Genomic DNA, 18,092 nt, shown 5'->3' with positions numbered 1-18,092 from the left:
AGCACGCCATCATGGACAGCAAACGGGAATGTTTCCTGAAGCTGTGCGACGCAGCCGAACAGGATCCGTGGGGTGGGGCCTACAAACTCGTGGTAAAGCGGGCAAACGCAGGCAGCCGCTCGCCAACGGAACCTGAAACCCTTAGCGAGATTCTTCGCACACTGTTTCCTTCGGGTAGCGCCAAGAAGAGCATACAGGAAGAAACGGCGCCTACGTGGGAGATCGAGGAAGTTACGGAGGCCGAGGTTGCTGAAGCAGGACGCAGCCTGCAGAACAACAAAGCCCCAGGTCCCGACGCAGTGCCCAACAGAGCATTGAAGCTGGCGCTTGGGCTTCGGCCGGGCACCTTCGCGGACCTCTACAACGCCTGCCTGCGCGAGGGAACATTTCCCCGGAGATGGAAAGTACAGAAGCTGCTTCTACTCAACAAACTTGGGAAGCCGCCTGGTGAAGCTTCCTCCTACAGGTCAATTTGTCTGCTTGACACTGTTGGCAAAGTGTTTGAGAAGCTCATCTCGAAACGGCTAAACCTGGCCGTAGATGCGGCTGGTGGCCTATCTCCCACACAGTTTGGTTTCCGAAAAGGAAAGTCCACGCTGGACGCGATCCGAATGGTCACCGGGACAGCCGCGGAAGCCATACGCGGGAAGCGCTGAAGAGGCGGCACGAAGAAGTACTGCCTTCTGGTCACGCTCGACATCAAAAACGCGTTCAACACGGCGAACTGGACAAGGATCATGCAGGCACTAAGGCGGCTACGGATTCCGGAGTACCTCACCAGGATAGTCGACAGCGACCTCGGCGAAAGGGTGCTGCTTTTCGATACGAGCGACGGCCCGAAAGAGTACTTCGTTACTGCTGGGGTTCCACAGGGATCTGTCCTGGGCCCCCTGTTGTGGAACACCATGTACGACGGCGTGCTGAGTCTTCTCATGCCTGCAAACGTCCACGTGACTGGCTTCGCGGACGACGTCGCCATCACGATCGTGGCCAAGACGATAGCCGAAGTGGAGGACATGGCAAACACTGCGGTGAGGAAGGTGGAGTCATGGCTATCACTTACCGGGCTCCAACTCGCGGCACATAAAACGGAGGCCGTTCTTATAAGCAGCCGGCAACTCGTCGAGACGGCCAAGCTGACGGTCGGAGGGGTTGACATAGTCTCTCAAAGAGCCATAAAATACATAGGCGTCATGATAGACACCAGGCTGTCCTAAAAAGAGCACCTAGAGTACGCCAACAAAAAGGCCGCAGCGACCGCCAGATCGCTCGCGCGCATTCTCCTGAACACAAGGGGCCCGAAGCAGGAACGGAGGAAACTCATAGCGAGTGTAGTCACGTCCCAAGTACTTTATGCCGCCCCGGTATGGGCTAAGGCCGCCACGACGCCCTCGTACATTAGTGGCGTGGCTCGCACGCACAGACTATGTGCCACAAGGATATCCTGTGCCTTCCGGACAATCTCCGAGGAAGCGGCGCTCGTCATAGCTGGTCTAGTTCCAGTGCAAGAACTAGTAAGAGAGGCAGTAGAAGTGGAGGAAACGGTCACGACCACGGACAACCAAACTAGGCGCGAGGCAAGACGGCCCGCGAGAGAGAGATCCATCTCTCGGTGGCAGGAGAGGTGGGATTCCGCAACCTCTGGACGCTGGACCCACGATCTCATTCCCGCCTTGAGTCCTTGGCTGGAAAGGAGGCACGGGCAGGTGGACTTCTACTCGACCCAGATCCTGAGTGGTCACGGATGCTTCCGGTCACGACACGACACGAGCGACGGATGCCCACCCTGCGGCTCTGGAATCGAGGAGAACGCACGCCACGTCCTATTCGAGTGCGTGCGGTTCGAAGAGGACAGGGCCGCCCTGGAAATAGCGACCGGTGTCAGCACTAGCCCCAGCACGCTAGTTCCAACCATGCTAAAAGGCCAAATGGAGTGGGACGCGACGACCAAATTGGCCGCGTCTGTAATGCGAAAACTCACGATAGCTGAGAGAGAGAGGAGAGGCCTGGGCACGTAAGCTGCCGCGGTTGTGCGAAGCATTGCTTTGCGGCCGTACCGCTCAACATCTGCAGTTTACGCCCATTTATTTATTTTCTAAATGTACGAGTATATTTATTAGTTGTAGAAATAAAGTAAAAAAAAAAAACAAAAAAAAAAAAAAAGCCCGGCTGGACTAAGGGTCCACTCTTACCGTCACTCAACACTCAAAAAGTCGGAAGTCGTAACCAACGACGACAAGAGAGCAAGATCACGGCTCCGATTACCCTAGTCCCTGTGACGTCGACCACTGCCAAGGCCAGCGAACAACGCAGCCGGCTAAGCCCAACTCACCACAACGACAAGCCCAAGCCTCCCACCAGCGTAGGTGTGGCTAACCAGCTACTCCAACCTGAGGGGATCGCCAAAGCCGGTCTCGTGGTGAGTACCAGGACAAAGGAGTTCAAGGGGATACCACCTAACCAGGCAGGATCCCTTGAACGTATGAAAGCTTTCCGGATCCTTAAACGGCTGGCCACCAACCCGATACATGAGGATCAAACGTCAAAATTGGATTACCTAAAAATCCAAGAGGACATAGCCTGGGCAAAGGCGGTAACCCCAGACTTCGACATCGCTATGACCACCAGCAACAGCAACAAGAGGCAACGAGAGAGGTCGATGGAGACAGCTCAACCAGCGAGCAAGAAGGCTAGAGTAACCAACCGCGGCACATGGTCGAGATCCTTTGCTGAAGTAGTAAAGGATCGGAAGATCATTGGAGTCATCGACCAGAGCGATGAAGGCGGAAGGATCCCAAGGAACCAATGGGGTCTGGTTAGACGGGCTTTTGCTTGTGGGCGTTAAAGTAGGCGTGGCATCTTTTCGTAACAAGCTTGCACTGCGTACAAGGCTACGGAATCTAAATCTGAAATCCCAATTCTCTATCTTCTATAGTTTTTGAGATATCCGCGTTCATATTTACATTTTTTTGAAGTTTGTGGGCGGTTTGTGGGCGTTAAAGTGGGCGTGGCAAACTTTAATGGTTTTAATGGGTTAATAGGTATTGATGAGGACAATACATTTCAGTTAAAATTTTTGTTCTAGCATCAAAACTGTAGTAGCCAAAGTTTTGGGCGGCTTGTGGGCGTTAGAGTGGGCGTGGAACATTGCTGAAGCAAACTTGCGCTGCGTAAGAAGCTCAGGAATCTGCTTGCCAAATCTCACTAGCCCAGCTCATAAAGATTCCGAGATCTCAGCGTTCATCCGGACAGACAGACAGACGGACATGGCTAGATCGACTCGGCTAGTGATCCTGATATACTTTATGGGGTCGGAAACGCTTTCTTCTGCCTGTTACATACTTTCCGACGAATCTAGTATACCCTTTTACTCTACGAAAAACAGGTATAAGAACCAATTTTAATTTAACAAACGCCTCCACAAAGAGAGCTTAGATTTGAAAATAAAAGCTATACTTTATCAATGAAATGAAGTAAATGAAGGACATTATACATGAGTTTTAAGAAAAGGTGGAACATTTTGCAAAGCTAATGATACAACAATCTCAAAATGTTCTTGGCCACGTAACAGCAAAGATGTGTATATACTGTTTTATGTTGAAGGATAATTAAAATTTTTGAGAAAAATTGTGGGTATTCTTAAAGATTTTATTAAATGCTAATTGGGCAATGAAAATATTTATTTTTTGGTTGGCAAAAAAAAATTTTTTACTGAACCCTCCTCGAGAGTGTCGACTGGATATGACACTACAGTGCTTGCAATATATCAAGCGGCGTTCAGCTAAGATCAGGGTTCAACCCTATGTGCTCTAGTTTTTTAATAGCTAAGTTATATGGGGATGACTTTTGGTCATTGTATTGAGGTATATTAATATGTAAATTAAACCTAAAAAATTAATGATCCCTTTAAAAACTTTTAATATCAAACAACATAAAAATGTTCTGATATAATAACTTAAAATTAACACTTTCAAAAGTTTACTTTTTCCGCACGCTACAATAGAAAATGTTCGTGTGTGTAAAATCAAAAAAAAATTTTTGTTGGTGTTACGACAAGTGCAAGAGGCACTCAAAAAATCGAATCCATCCAAGTGATACGGAAATCCCATAATGTAAGTTCTCAGTAACAATTGTCGTGTCATCCGATCAATATAATTGAAATCTTTGTTGGTGGAACCACACAAATAATAGCATTGGTTATTGTTATATAGCACATTTTTAGTATATTTCGTATGTTAATCTTTCGATCGTTATCTTTGCCTGTGTAATCGATATAAGAGATCTTGGTATTAAACAGTGACGGCCACGCTTTGAATAAAACCATGCTGGAATACATTACATATTGGGGACGAGAAAAAATAATTCCTTAAGTTTTAAGGTTAACCACGCAAATTTACAAAGTGAATAACATTCTTGTATTACAAGGACGGAAAAGTAGTATGTACAACACCAAAACCAAATGCCTGACAATAAGCAGTTATGCAGGCTGTGAATTTTCCAGAATTCGTACGGAGCGAATCCACGTGGCAGATGTGGCTAGAGCGTTTGGAGGTGCATTTCACAGAAGTGGCGATCACGTTGGACGACTCCAAACAGGCGACATTGCTGAAGTCAGTTGGCTCGGAAGCCTATTGTGTATTACACAGTCTCTGCAGTCCAGAATTACCGACAAGTAAAACATACAAAGAACTATGCGCCATGCTACACACCCAGTATACACCGCCAGCAATCACATTCTACGAACGCAGGCAATTTCATCTGGCTCGTAAACTCGCTGAAGAATCGGTGGCAACATGGTTTGCAAGGGTAAAAAAGCTAGCGCTCAACTGCACTTTTGGACAGCATCTAGAAGCATTTGTTCTAGACAAGTTCATCGTTGGAATGTCCAACGAGCTGTTTGAAAGATTTTGCAAGGAAGACGGGAGTATATCCCTGGATGCGGCACTGAGGAAGGCGTTACTGTACGAGACCAAGTTGGCGACTGGAGGAAAGCAGGACCAGGTCAGACGGAATGGTCAATTTCGTAAACAAGACGCAACATTTGCAAGTGGCGAAAGGCAAAAAGCGGCAGCCATGTTCAAGATGCGGATGGCGAAATCATTCATCACAGGAGTGTAAGTACAAGGACAGTACTGTGGCAAAATTGGACATCTTGCAACTAGATGTAAAGCAACTAAAGGCAGAAATGTAAACTTTGTATCTGATCCAAATCACCTAAATAGTCATAACGAAGTTTTTAATAATAGTATTTTCAGTATCTTAGGTAAAGGTTCAGAGGAAGTGTACACACTTACTGTTGTAGTGGATGGCATCAAAATTGGTGCAGCATGTGACACGGGTGCACCTTGTAACCTGATCCCTGTAGATCTATTTCGAGAAATGAAAACGCCCAATTTAAAATCTTGCGAAACACCATATGTAAATTATTATGGTGACCCAAAAAGGATTCTGGATGAGTTTGTTGCCCAAATTGAATTCAAAGACACCTATGCCAATTCTATTTTTGTTGTGACCCAGTCTAAAAATATGCCTCTATTAGGAAGATCCTTTTTACGAGAATTCAACTTCGAATTATGTCAAGTCAATGGCATAGAGAGCAGTGAAAGCACTAAAACGCTAGTAGATCAAAAATTAAAAACGAGTTTTCTTCAGATTTTTCAGATGAATTAGGAGCGTATCACGGTGAAACAGTCAAGCTTCGACTTTCGGAAGAAGCTAAACCTATCTTTCACAAGCCGAGACCCTTACCATTTATGTGGAAGTCAAAGGTAGAGCAAATGATAAGAAAGCTGGTAGACCAGGGCATGCTTGAGCAAGTAGATAGTTCAGATTGGGGGACCCCTCTTGTTCCCATACTGAAACCTAATGGTGAATTGAGGGTTTGCGCAGTCTACAAAGTTACCATTAATAAATATCTTAATGAGTTTAGGTACCCGCATCCAAGAATTGACGAGATATTCGCTGCATTACAGGGTGGCCAACGCTTTACAAAGCTGGATTTATCCCTAGCATACAATCAGTTATTACTTGATTAGGAGTCTCAGTCATTATGCACGTGGAGCACACATGTAGGAATCTTTAAGGTCAAAAGATTGCCATTTGGATTAAAACTGCAGCATCCATATTCCAAAAGACAATGGAATCTTTGCTTCGAATCATTCCTTATGTTGTCATTTATCAAGATGACATAACCATCACTAGTTTAGATTTGAAATCTTATGTAGACACATTAAGGAAGGTTTTAGGAAAGCTTAAGTCAGCAGGGTTACACTTAAACAAAGAAAAGTGCATGTTTTTCAAAAACAAAATAACATATTTAGGGTTTAATATTGACAAGGACGGTCTCGAGTTTCGTATGTGCTGAACGCACCAAATCCAAGAAACATTTCTGAAGTTCGTGCATTCACCGGAATGGTAAACTACTATTCCAAGTTCATGATAGATTTCCCGAGAAAATGGATCCGATTTATCAGCTTCTCAGAAAAGGTGTAGAGTTCAAATGGACGAATCAATGTCAAAGTGCCTATCAACAGATTAAAGAAGATGTTGCATCTGATCATGTGTTGGTACACTTCAATCCAGGAAATAGTTTTAACCACAGATGCGTGTAATACAGCAGTAGTAGGTATTCTTTCACATAAGTTCGAAGACGGTTCTTTAAAACCAATAGCTTTTGTTTCGCGAGACCTTCAGTCGAGTGAAAGAAATTACAGCACTGTGGAAAAGGAGGCGTTAGCAATTGTCTTTTCCGTTAACAAACTTAACCAGTATCTACTGGGCAACAGATTTACGTTGCGTACTGATCACAAGCCTCTACTTACTCTATTTGGCGAGTGTAAAGGATTGCCTGTAATGGCGTCAGTTCGAATACAAAGATGGGCCTTAAATTTATCAGGGTTTGATTATAGTGTAGAATATGTCAAGGGATCAGTGAATGAGGCACATAGTTTATCGAGAATTCCGCAAGTTCCATTAACACAGACACAGACTGAAGAGTGCAGTTATGTGAACTTCGTAACTCAACATAGGCATTTAAACTTAAATTTTCAATGCATAGTCAGACTGTCCCGACGTGATCCTACATTGTCAAAAGTATTAAAGGCAATAGAACATGGTACCATTCAATCCTTGGACAAGGAGTTTCAACCCTTCATTCAGAAACACACAGAGCTATCAATTGAATCATTGGCCAGAAACTACGTATGGTGGCCAGGGTTAGACAAGGACATAGAGTACATGATTGGCAAATGCGATCCATGTCAAAAACTCATGGATAGTCCTAGCAAAAGTGCTTTAATTCCATGGAGCCCTGAAGACTCAGTATGGAAACGAAGTCATGTTGATTTTGCTGGGCCTATCAGAAATCATTACTTCATGGTTGTAGTCGACTCGTATTCGAAACGGAGCGAAGTTGTAATCACAAAACAAATTACAAGTAACTTTACAGTGGAAAAGTTAAGAGAAATGTTTTGTAGGTATGGATTAATAGATGCCTAAGTCACTGATAACGGGCGTCAATTTACATCGCTGGAGTTTAAAACGTTCATAAAAATAAATGGAATAAAACATGTTGTAACCGCTCCAGGTCATCCTGCCACGAACGGACAGGCAGAGATTTTCTTTAAGGTCTTAAAAAAATCCATTCTAGCAACACTTGATAAGGACTTTCACGGAAGTTTAGAAACCATTACAAACAGATTCTTAGCAGACTATCGAAATTCACCTCATTGTACAACGGGAGAAACCCCAGCAAAGCTTTTTTTTGGTAGAAGTCTAAAAACTAGATTTGATCTCATGAGTCCACCCACAGTCAGCTCAAGAATTTTGCAACAGCAAGAAAAAAGCATAAAAAGTTATAAAGGGAATCGTCTAGAATCATTCAATCAGGGACAAAAAGTATACATTCGGGATTACACGAATCCAAATAAGGCATCTTGGTCACAGGCAACAATAGACAAGAGCTTAGGATCTCGAATATATTTGTGCAACCTTGCTCACAACCACAGAATCATAAAGCGGCACACCGATCAAATCCGAGCTCTCGAGGATAACACAAAACGGATGGACAATACGGATGTGGTTCACAAATGTGCACAAGTGTGGAATAATGCTGATACACAAATTGTGGAATCTAAAGTATGTGTGGATTCTTCCTCTAGAAGCCCAATTAGGAGTATAACACCCAAAAGAAGCCTTAGACCCCGAGTGGAGGGAAAGGTCGTTAAGCAATGAATAGAAATTGCAAGCATTTAAATATTAGAATCATTAATGAATTGAAATTGAAAATTAGAAGGGATATGTTATATAGCACATATTTAGTATATATCGTATGTTAAGCTTTCGATCGTTATCTTTGCCTGTGTAATCGATATAAGAGATCTTGGTACTAAACAGTGACGTCCACACTTTGAATAAAACCATGCTGGAATACAATATTGACATTGCAAACCTTTCCATCTATCATTGAAAGAGTCAACTCTTGTTTGACCTCTAGATGCTTATCTCCAAAAGATACTTTTCAATCTCAGCCAATCCTCTATCTTTTTCTTCTTGTGAAAAAATTGTCGTTTCCTTGACGACGGCAATTTCGAGTGGTCGGCAAAACCTTGTGGACGATGGTCTTGGATTTTGCCAAAGCACCTTGCTCTTGTACACAAGTCTTAAAGGTCAAATTGATGTTATCAACATTGAGGTATCGCTACATTCAGGACCGTAAAATGCTTGCTTGTAAGAGCTATCTGCCATCAAACCCCCATTTTGATATGAGTGTAAGATTCTCATTTTCGCATTTTGCGTTATTAATAACACAATCCTGAAGTAAGATCAAACGTTCAGCAGTGATACAAAAACGAGCCTGTAGCTTCATATTAGCTTCAGTTTCGCCTATGGTTATGTCTGACTTCTCGTCGTTTTGCCGCAGTCATTCATTACATTATGTAGTTGAATTCAGTTGAATTTGAAAGTTCTAAAATAGGGAACGTAAAAATGCAATGTCAGAAAAAATCTATAAAAACCTATGTTTAAACATATGTTTACCGGTTACAAATAATCACTCTAACTAAAGACCTGAAACACATATTACAAAGACAAACATATATTCTATCTAATGACAAATTTCACAGTAAGACGTTCACTATAAATTAGAGTACACTAGTCCATACGCTGTTCTTCGTTTTCCATTTCTTTCTTAGTTGGATTACGGCAGTCGAGCTTAAATTTGACTATTTACTTTGTTTAATTAATCACAAGTGCCAAAAACAACTGACCGAATCAGCTTACCAACACCTGACATTCAAAAATAATAAACGTATTTTTTGTGAAATACCGTGCCACTTTGAATTAAAATAACTATCTTGGGGCAAGACGGGGAACGGAATTCCTTAGGTGGTTCAAAGGTACATACCTTAAGAATAAAAAAAAATGAATACGTTTGGTTACGTTTGAAGAAACTTTAAGCCAAATTTACTATAAACACGTCTTATTTTAGAGGTAATTTTTAATACATTTCTTGGTTATAAAAATATTTTTAAAAAATTTTCAAAAAATTTTTGAAAATATTTAAGGGCTAAAATTTATTATTCCCATTTTCATAAAAAATATTTTTGTATATTTTTATTGTAAAAACCATCACTCAAAGGGAAAAAAAATTCAATTTTCGTATTTTTAAAAACAAAAAACAAAGTTTTAACTTTGGCTTCACATTTTAAGGTTTCTGTAAGACATAGGACCATAATTCTTTCCTTTTCTAATGCAGCACTTTATTCCTACAAACAGATATTCCTACAAAGTTAATGCTAATTACGTTCAAATTTTTTGACAACAGCTCATCTGGTGGCAGTTAAGAAGTGGCTATCAGGCTGGCGAATCAAAGTGAATGGCAACTTATAACGTTTTCTCTGAACAGTACGCAGATCCCCCAAGCCAAAGATGTAACATATCTCGGCGTCCACCTCGACAGACTTTAAGCTTACACTGAACTTAAATAATCTCGCAAGGAATCTAACACGGATCGCGAACAGAACCCGTCTACTTCGAAACCATCTGCCAGCCCACCTATAATTATCAGGGCCATTTAGTCTAAAGTCAGTCTACAGACTGTTAGTTAAGATTTGATCCACTTATTGATAGAAGATTCAATAAATACGAGTAAAGCAAAAGAGCAACCAAAAACAAGGAAGAACGCTATAGTCGAGTATTTCGACTATCAGATACCCGTTACTCAGCTAAAGGGACCAAAGGGAAATCTAGATATGCAAGCAGTAAAGCGAGATTGATATGCGCCACCTATCCGCGATCTCAATATATGGTTATGTGGACGGTAGACAGATTTAGGCGTTATGGGAGTTAGGTGTGGCATGGCAAACTTTTTTGGGGTCAATCGATATGTATTGACTAGACTAATACATTTCAGTTAAAATTTTTTTTTAGCATGCAAATTGTTGGCGCCACGAGCTTAGTTTGTGGGCTTTAGAGTGGGCGTGGCAACCTTTATTTTTGGATCAATCGATAGGTATTAACAAGACTATTACGTTTCAGTTAAATTTTTTATCTAGCATTAAGATTGTGGGCACCACAGATGTGGGCGGCTTGTGGGCGTTAAAGTGGGCGTGGCATCTTCGCGTAACAAACTTGCACTGTGTACAAGGCTACGGAATCTAAATCTGAAATCCCAATTCTCTATCTTCAATAGTTTCTGAGATATCCGCGTTCATATTTACAATTTTTTTGAGTTTGTGGGCGGTTTGTGGGCGTTAGAGTGGGCTTGGCACATTGCTGAAACAAACTTGGGCTGCGTAAGAAGCTCAGGAGTCTGCATGCCAAATCTCAATAGCCTAGCTCTTATAGTTTCCGATATCTCAGCGACAGACAGATGGACAGACGGACATGTCTGAATCGACTCGGCTAGTGATCCTGATCAAGAAAATATATACTTTATGGGGTCGGAAACGCTTCCTTCTGCCTGTTACATACTTTCCGACATATCTAGTATACCGTTTTACTCTACGAGTAACGGGTATAATTAGACCAGCTCAAATTACTTGTAGTCTATAAATTTTAAAATTGTAATATATTGTTATATCGAAGTCTAAGCACATACGAAAAAAAAAAAACAAATTTGATCTGTTTGACCCAATTATCCTTAATTTAGCATAAAAAAGACGCAAGAATCACAAAGTAACAAGGAAGCAGAAAGAAGAAAGAAACCGTGCAAAGAATTTTCACTGGTCAGGAAATTTTCTGGACCAAATTATAATGGCACCAGTCTCGAATGGACTTCGCGAGAAAACCACTGGACCAGATAAATACTCGTATTGATGATTTGGCCTAACTAATGACTTCCAAACAAAATCGAGGTAGAGATGCGAGTGACGGCAGAAATAAGTAAGGCCGAGAAGCGAGTTTTGACTGTGCTGCACGAGCGACGACACAATTTCGGATAATCTAAAAAGCCGAAGAAAGTATTAACTTGCGCAGCCATCTTAGTCCTTGTGGTGTGCCTGTAACCGAGGGTGAAAATCTTAAAAAGATGTTAAACTCACTCTCGTTTCCATTTGGTAAAACTCCAGCACCACAACCACGGGAAAAACATTATGTTGATGCCGTCATTATTGAACAAATTTGCTAACTTGCGCGACAAAGCAATGCTTCACGAAACAGCCGGCAGCTACTGCACAGCCCATGTATCTTAACGAACAATTGACCAATCCAATTATTCAATTTGTAATCGGCAATGCGTTAAAAATACAAAGGGCACGCAGATGGATCATCTGTGGAAAAGTTCTCGCAGCTGGCGAAGATGAATTAGTTGGCTGGAGATTGGCAGTAAGTGATGGTCATGCTTTCGAAACTATATTATCAAGAATATATTTATTAGTTTTGATATATTATAATATATTAATAAAGGAGAAAGGGGTTAGGTTAGTTTAGGGGAAAGGATAGTCTGGGACCCTAACGGCTAAACCGCTCGTATAATTTGCGAGTCGTCTTAAATAAAGATACCGTAGAACACAAGATGGCGATATTTGAACTTTAAGGGTCAGGTTAAGGTTAAGGTTTAAGAGTAAAAGAAATGATTTAATTTAATGTCACATTTGATAAAATATCATCATTCTATTTTACACACTTTATTGGTCATTGGTCGTTCACGTTTTTTTAATGTAATTATTTTCTGAAGCGAAGTTTTGTGTCAAACGCGTACACGTTTATTTACCCGTTAATCATAGACTAAAAGGGTGTACTAGATTCGTCGAAAAGTGTCGTTTATAAAGTATATATATTTTTGATCAGGATCACTAGTCGATCTAACCATGTCCGTCTGACCGTCCGTCCGTCTGTCCGTATGAACGCTTAGATCTCGGAAATTATAAGAGCTTTGATGTTGGGATTTGGCATGTAGATTCTTGGGCTTCCTGCGCAGGGCGTCACGCCCACGCTAACGCCCACAATCGCCCATAACGCTAAAACCCGTCTAGCTCCCACATTTTAAAATATTTTAAAAAAATGTAAATGAGATTTGGTTCTTATTTCCAAAACCCATCTACATGCCAAAAATTATTCAAATCGAAAAATGTATTAAAAAGTAATAACAAAACAAAAATTAATAATTAGCGCCATTAGCATTTTAGTGAAATATTGTAATTAGCCGATATAAACAAACTATAGGTGGCCCTTTTTTGTTAGCTGAGTAACAGTTATCTGATAGTCGAGGTCGTCGACTATAGCGATTTCTCGTGTTCCTTTTTTTTATGCTCTTCATTATTGGTGATATTTCGCAACAACTCAACCCTTCCCTGTAGGGCAAGGATAGTTAAAGGTGATGTTTGATTATACGGATTTTGTTGAAGTATATATATAGTTTTCATGGTGCCAGTGATTATTGCACCTGTTAACGAGAACTCGATGGCTTAAGATGAAGTAATACTAAATCTAACTGTCTAATATTCAAACAAGATGCAACCACCGCCAAAGACTCCAATCAAATTTATTTTAATATAAGCCGGAGCAGATCGCCAGCGCCTAGTCATGCGCGCATAGGTGTACGACGGCACCTGCAGCGCTATTTGCTTATCTTTTGCCGCCTTCTTTCTTATACTATTAAAGCTGTCGCTTATCTATTCAGCAACTACTTTGTAAGCCTCTATATGAAGATGTTAGAGCCGAGCTTTTTCTCAGTCCGTCTGCCGCTCCGAATAAAAGCTATACATTTAATATAACCTATTCGTGCGTTATGAATTATAAATATAAGGGTGGCATATTTGTTGTCTTCCCCACAAACATTTGGGGACCCCGACGTGATAGCAGTTTTTATCGGAGTCTGCAACTCGGTCTCGCGATTGCTTAATATAGTTTAAACAAACGCTTCGTTCGCTGTCGTTATCGTAAATTGGGTCACAAACACACGAACGAACATACATATGTGCATATAAAAGTGCACAGCCGGCCTTTGATTTTTTGTACATTTTGCGCTGCAAAAAAACACTAAAACTGTGTTGTGCAAATAATTTTTAACAAAGTGAATCGCATTGAATCTTTGTTAATAGCACATTTTACATATATACGAGGTTGTTCCGATAAGTACTTACCCTCCAAAAGAAAAACGAAAATTTTGGAATTGTGGCGATTTATTTCTCAGCATAATCTCCTTTTAGCTCGATAAACTTGACCCAGCGATGCTCAATCTTCTTTAACCCGTCTGAAAAACATGTTTTCTCGAGGTCTGCAAAATAGGCCTATGTGGCGGCGACGACCTCCTCATTAGACGCAAATTTCTGTCCAGGGAGTGACTTTTTCAAGTTTGGAATTAAAAAGAAGTCACACGGGGCCAAATCTGGAGAATATGGTGGATGGCGTAGCAGTTCGTAGCCCAATTCGACCAATTTGGCCTTGGCGAGGGCGGAAGTGTGAGCCGGTGCGTTGTCATGATGGAAGAGCACTTTATTCTTCGCCAAATGAGGCCGTATTTTCTGCAATTCGGCGGCGAATCGGCCGAATAATTCGGAATAGTACAGCCCTGTGACCGTTTTGCCTTTTCCAAATAGCCGATGTAAATCACTCCTTGTGAATCCCAAAAGCGGTGGCCTGTCCGGCCGATGGGACAGTCTTCGCCCTCTTCGGAGCAGGTTCGCCGGGTGAAGTCCACTGTTTCGACTGTTTATTGGTCTCTGGTGTGCACCAGTGGATCCATGTTTCGTCGACGGCCACGAAGCGACGCATAAATTTCTACGCATTGCGCTTAAACAGCGTCAAAGACTGCTCTGATGTGGTGTTACGGTTGCGCTTGTTGTCCATAGTGAGCAAACGCGGCACCCATCGCGCCGACAGCTTGCACATGCCCAAAATGTAATGCAGGATATGACCCACGCGGTATTTTGATATGCCTACTGTCTCAGCTATCTCGCCTATCTTCAATCGGCGGTCTGCCAATACGGGATGGTGGATTTTTGTCACGTTTTGCTCCGTAGTAGCCGTTTTCGGAGCACCTGGGCGTGGCTCATCAAAAATCAACGTGCGACCACGTTGAAACTCGTTATCGGACTGCCCTCGTATAGTGACATATCTATAGCACCACATACTCCTACATGTCCACTTGACACACACTCTAAGAAATAAGAACCCAAATTTAATTGTCAACAAGCCAATGGAAAATTACCGAACAGGAAAATTACAATGAAACAAAAAACCACAGTTTATAGACTAAACAATTAGAACGAACCGCTGTTCAGACTATCGGCACTTTCCTACAATTCAGGATACTCAGATTTCGGGACACAAGTCTGGAGTCCAAAGTCCAAATTCAGAAAGTCACTCAATAACAATAAGTCCCACTCACAAAAAGCTTTAAAGCTCAAAACCGAGGTATGATCGTAAATGAAGTAGGAGTTAGACAGTGAGTTCAGTTTGAGATTTGTCAATAGCAAGTCGGTGTTCTTCCAACCCAAAATATTGTAACCAGTGTAAGAATAAATTAAATAAAGTTCTTTTTTTTATAATACACTTATGGCGCAAGCATTTATTAAATATATATGTACATATAGCCATACATACATTCGTTTGCCAGTTACATATATCCGCTGTTGCTAGGCAGGCAATTTATCGGCAAGATCAACAACAACCAAGTTACATTTCGGCGACGCTTGTTAACCTCTACATTTTCGCGGTAAAAGGTATACGGTGTTTCGTGCCTCTAAGCGGTCGTATATTTTATTTTATTTCATTTTTTTCTCGTGATTGAAAAATGTCTGATACGGAAAACTAGGTTCGGGCTCAAAATGAATCCACAAGTGACGTTGACTACTACCGAGTCAAAGCCCAATCTATTTGGCGGCAAATGGGCTCGATGAAATGTTAGTTAAGCATTGATGCGGTTAATCAGTTTGACAAAGCTGATTTACTGGAGTGAATGGAATGGATTAATTCCTTAAACAAGGCATTTGATTCTGCGCAGACATCGTTGGAAAGACTGGATTTTGCAGAGATCTCGAGCGACCATCGGATTGAATTTGCCGAGGTTTTCATGGATGTGAAGGCGAAACTAAGTCGAGGCTTGGCTGCTCATCGCAAGTCACATTTCCCGACTTCAACCGCTGCAAATTCAACATCTATTGACATCACTAGTAATTCGTATCTTTCTTTTCGATCTAGGAAGCCTCGGTTGCTAAATGTGGAAATTGCTCGTTTTCATGGATCCTACTCTGAGTGGCCAGATTTTCTTGCGACTTTCACTACGGTCATCGAAAACGATGATGAGCTAAGCGACATTGAAAAACTACAATATTTGCGTTCGAGTTTGGGCGGCGTGGCTCTGGAAACCATACGCTCGCTCGAACCCTCGAATGCTTATTATAAGAAAGCAATGAATTTGCTTGTTAAACGATTTGATAATAAAGTTTTACACTTTCAGGCACACGTTCAGACAATAATCGGTTTCAAGGGTGTCGAGAAGGGATCGTCGAAGGGTCTTTGGCTCAGGGATTGCATGGATTGGCATTTGCGAGCAATTCGAACCCTGGCCACTACGCAACAAATTTTGGATGTACTTTTAATTCACATCGTCACTCGGAAACTGGATCAGAGGACGCGGGAAAAATGGAAAAAGGATTTGTCAATCACTGAGCTGTCTACCTGGGATGGTATGGAGTCGTTTTTGGAAAAGAGGTGCAGGATGATGGAAAACTTGGATCAAGCCTTGGTAACTCAAACACCAGGCCAGAAGGGGGGAAAAAACTTGCACAAATATAACCAAAATGCACTTATTGCTTCTGCTACTAACTCAAATCATTTGACATGTTTATTTTGCGATGCACGGGATCATTATTTGACAAAGTGTTATCGAAGCAAAGAAGATGCACCATTGCCTCAACTGTTTGCGCAAGGGGCATAGTTTGCAGCAATGCAAGTCGACTAACTGCAAATATTGTCGCATGAAGCACGATTCATTATTACAAATGAACTATGACCCATCCACAACATCCACCTTATTTTCATCTCCATCATGCGATCCATCCTCGAGCTCCCAGCCATTACCATCTACTTCATCAGCATTAGTATCTACATAATCCCATCCTGATTGTTGGGGCGGGGTGGCTTGATCGCTGAAAATAGGTGAAGGCCCAAGATCGAATGGTACGCAAAAAACACGGGGTACTTTGGGAGTTTTTGCGCCTGAAATTAAACGCCCTTTTGACGTAAACATTCCCCCCTACCCCCCTTAAACACAAAATATATATATATTATGCCAGAGGCATGCGACGTCTTCAACGGCTGGTGGGGAGATTCGTCCCTTCTAATTGTTTATCATGATTCGCACTTTATCTATTGATTCGGTTGGTTTAAATATATTTTAAATGCAGTTTGAATGCTTCCAATGTTTTTTTTATTTTCACTTGTTACCCAATTTTATTATTTGAGGATATTGGTCTTTGGTTATGCATGAGTTTCTTTAGCTTTGGTTGGCTCGATTAACACATTTATATTGCATCACTACTTTCTCTGTCGCTACGCCTCTGAACGGATGGCTCATACAGCTGAACAAATTTCAGGAGCGTGGGGATCACGGATACTGCGTCCACAAAACATCACAGTATGTCAGATGTCGTCCTTATTGTTGATCGTCTCCACGCTCTTTGATGACAATGGCGGCGCTGGTTCGACACTTAAGGTTCTTTCGAACTGCAATTGTGTTCTCCTCAAGGACTGTTGGATGTGGTGGCTAGTCCTGGTGGTAGAAGACTCCGTGGACGACTGCCCCAGGGAAAGTCGCCTTCCCTCGAAGCTGCCGGCTTCCGTCAGCAAGACACCCAAATGGGTTCTCTCTCTTTCTCTATTTGTCTAAGGTCTTTTATACCAGACTAGAGCTTTTACTTGGCTGCGGGTATGGATCGGATAAACTAGGTGTTCCCACCCAGAATTACTGTTTCTTGATATCTGCTATCTTGGGAGTCAACGACCGGCTGTTGCCCTTTGCCAGCTACCGGAGTATGGTTACCAATAGGTCTATAGTAGCCGTTGTTCTGGCCACGCGACACCCGAGAATTGCCGAATTGCTTTTTCTTCTGCCTTTACTAGTATGAGTCTGGTTAGTCACATGCACCCCTTCCCCTGGCTAAAGATTCGTCGTTGTTCCTCTATGTGTGGAGGGCGTACGTAACAGGCTCGAAGTGATCGATGCGGACCGCATGGAATGACTTCGCAAAAGGATTCTGCGTACGACCATCGTTGTCTGTTCCGTGTTTCTTCTCCTTTTTAGGCGCCCATTCACGTTTGGCTTCGACCCACTCCTGTGATCAAGAGTCTCATGTTTTATCGGCTGAACTGTCCAGGCTGATATCCTCACTGCCGTTGCTCTATGTCAAAGGTATATTCTGTACCCTAGTATTTTTCTTAAATTTGGTCCATGGAATCTGTGTTTTGATGTTTCCTCTTTCTATCTAACCGACGATCGATTAAAGCATATTTATTAGAAATGTTTGATTTATATATTTATAAGGTGTAAGAACTTTTTTACTATTATGAAAGCTTTGTAGTGCTCGGCATGTTTTTCGCAGTATTTTTTAACCAGCGGTCCACTCGGAGACCCTCCTTTTTGAATTCCG

At 42.0% G+C, this 18,092-nt stretch overlaps 1 long non-coding RNA gene across 2 annotated transcripts; it reads left to right on the top strand.

Moving 5' to 3' along the window:
• The first annotated feature begins 14,657 nt into the window (after nucleotides 1-14,657).
• On the top strand, nucleotides 14,658-16,275 carry LOC139353023 (uncharacterized). 2 transcript variants are annotated; one of them, XR_011604124.1, is made up of 3 exons: nucleotides 14,658-14,954; nucleotides 15,036-15,164; nucleotides 15,257-16,275. It is a non-coding gene; the product is annotated as an uncharacterized lncRNA (long non-coding RNA). The 2 variants fall into 2 exon arrangements; XR_011604123.1 differs by having other exon boundaries at nucleotides 15,036-16,275.
• The last annotated feature ends 1,817 nt before the right edge of the window (nucleotides 16,276-18,092 follow it).

Source organism: Drosophila suzukii, chromosome 3 (genome assembly GCF_043229965.1).
Source record: "Drosophila suzukii chromosome 3, CBGP_Dsuzu_IsoJpt1.0, whole genome shotgun sequence".
Lineage (NCBI taxonomy): Eukaryota > Metazoa > Arthropoda > Insecta > Diptera > Drosophilidae > Drosophila > Drosophila suzukii.
This window is presented reverse-complemented; position numbering and strand designations above follow the sequence as displayed.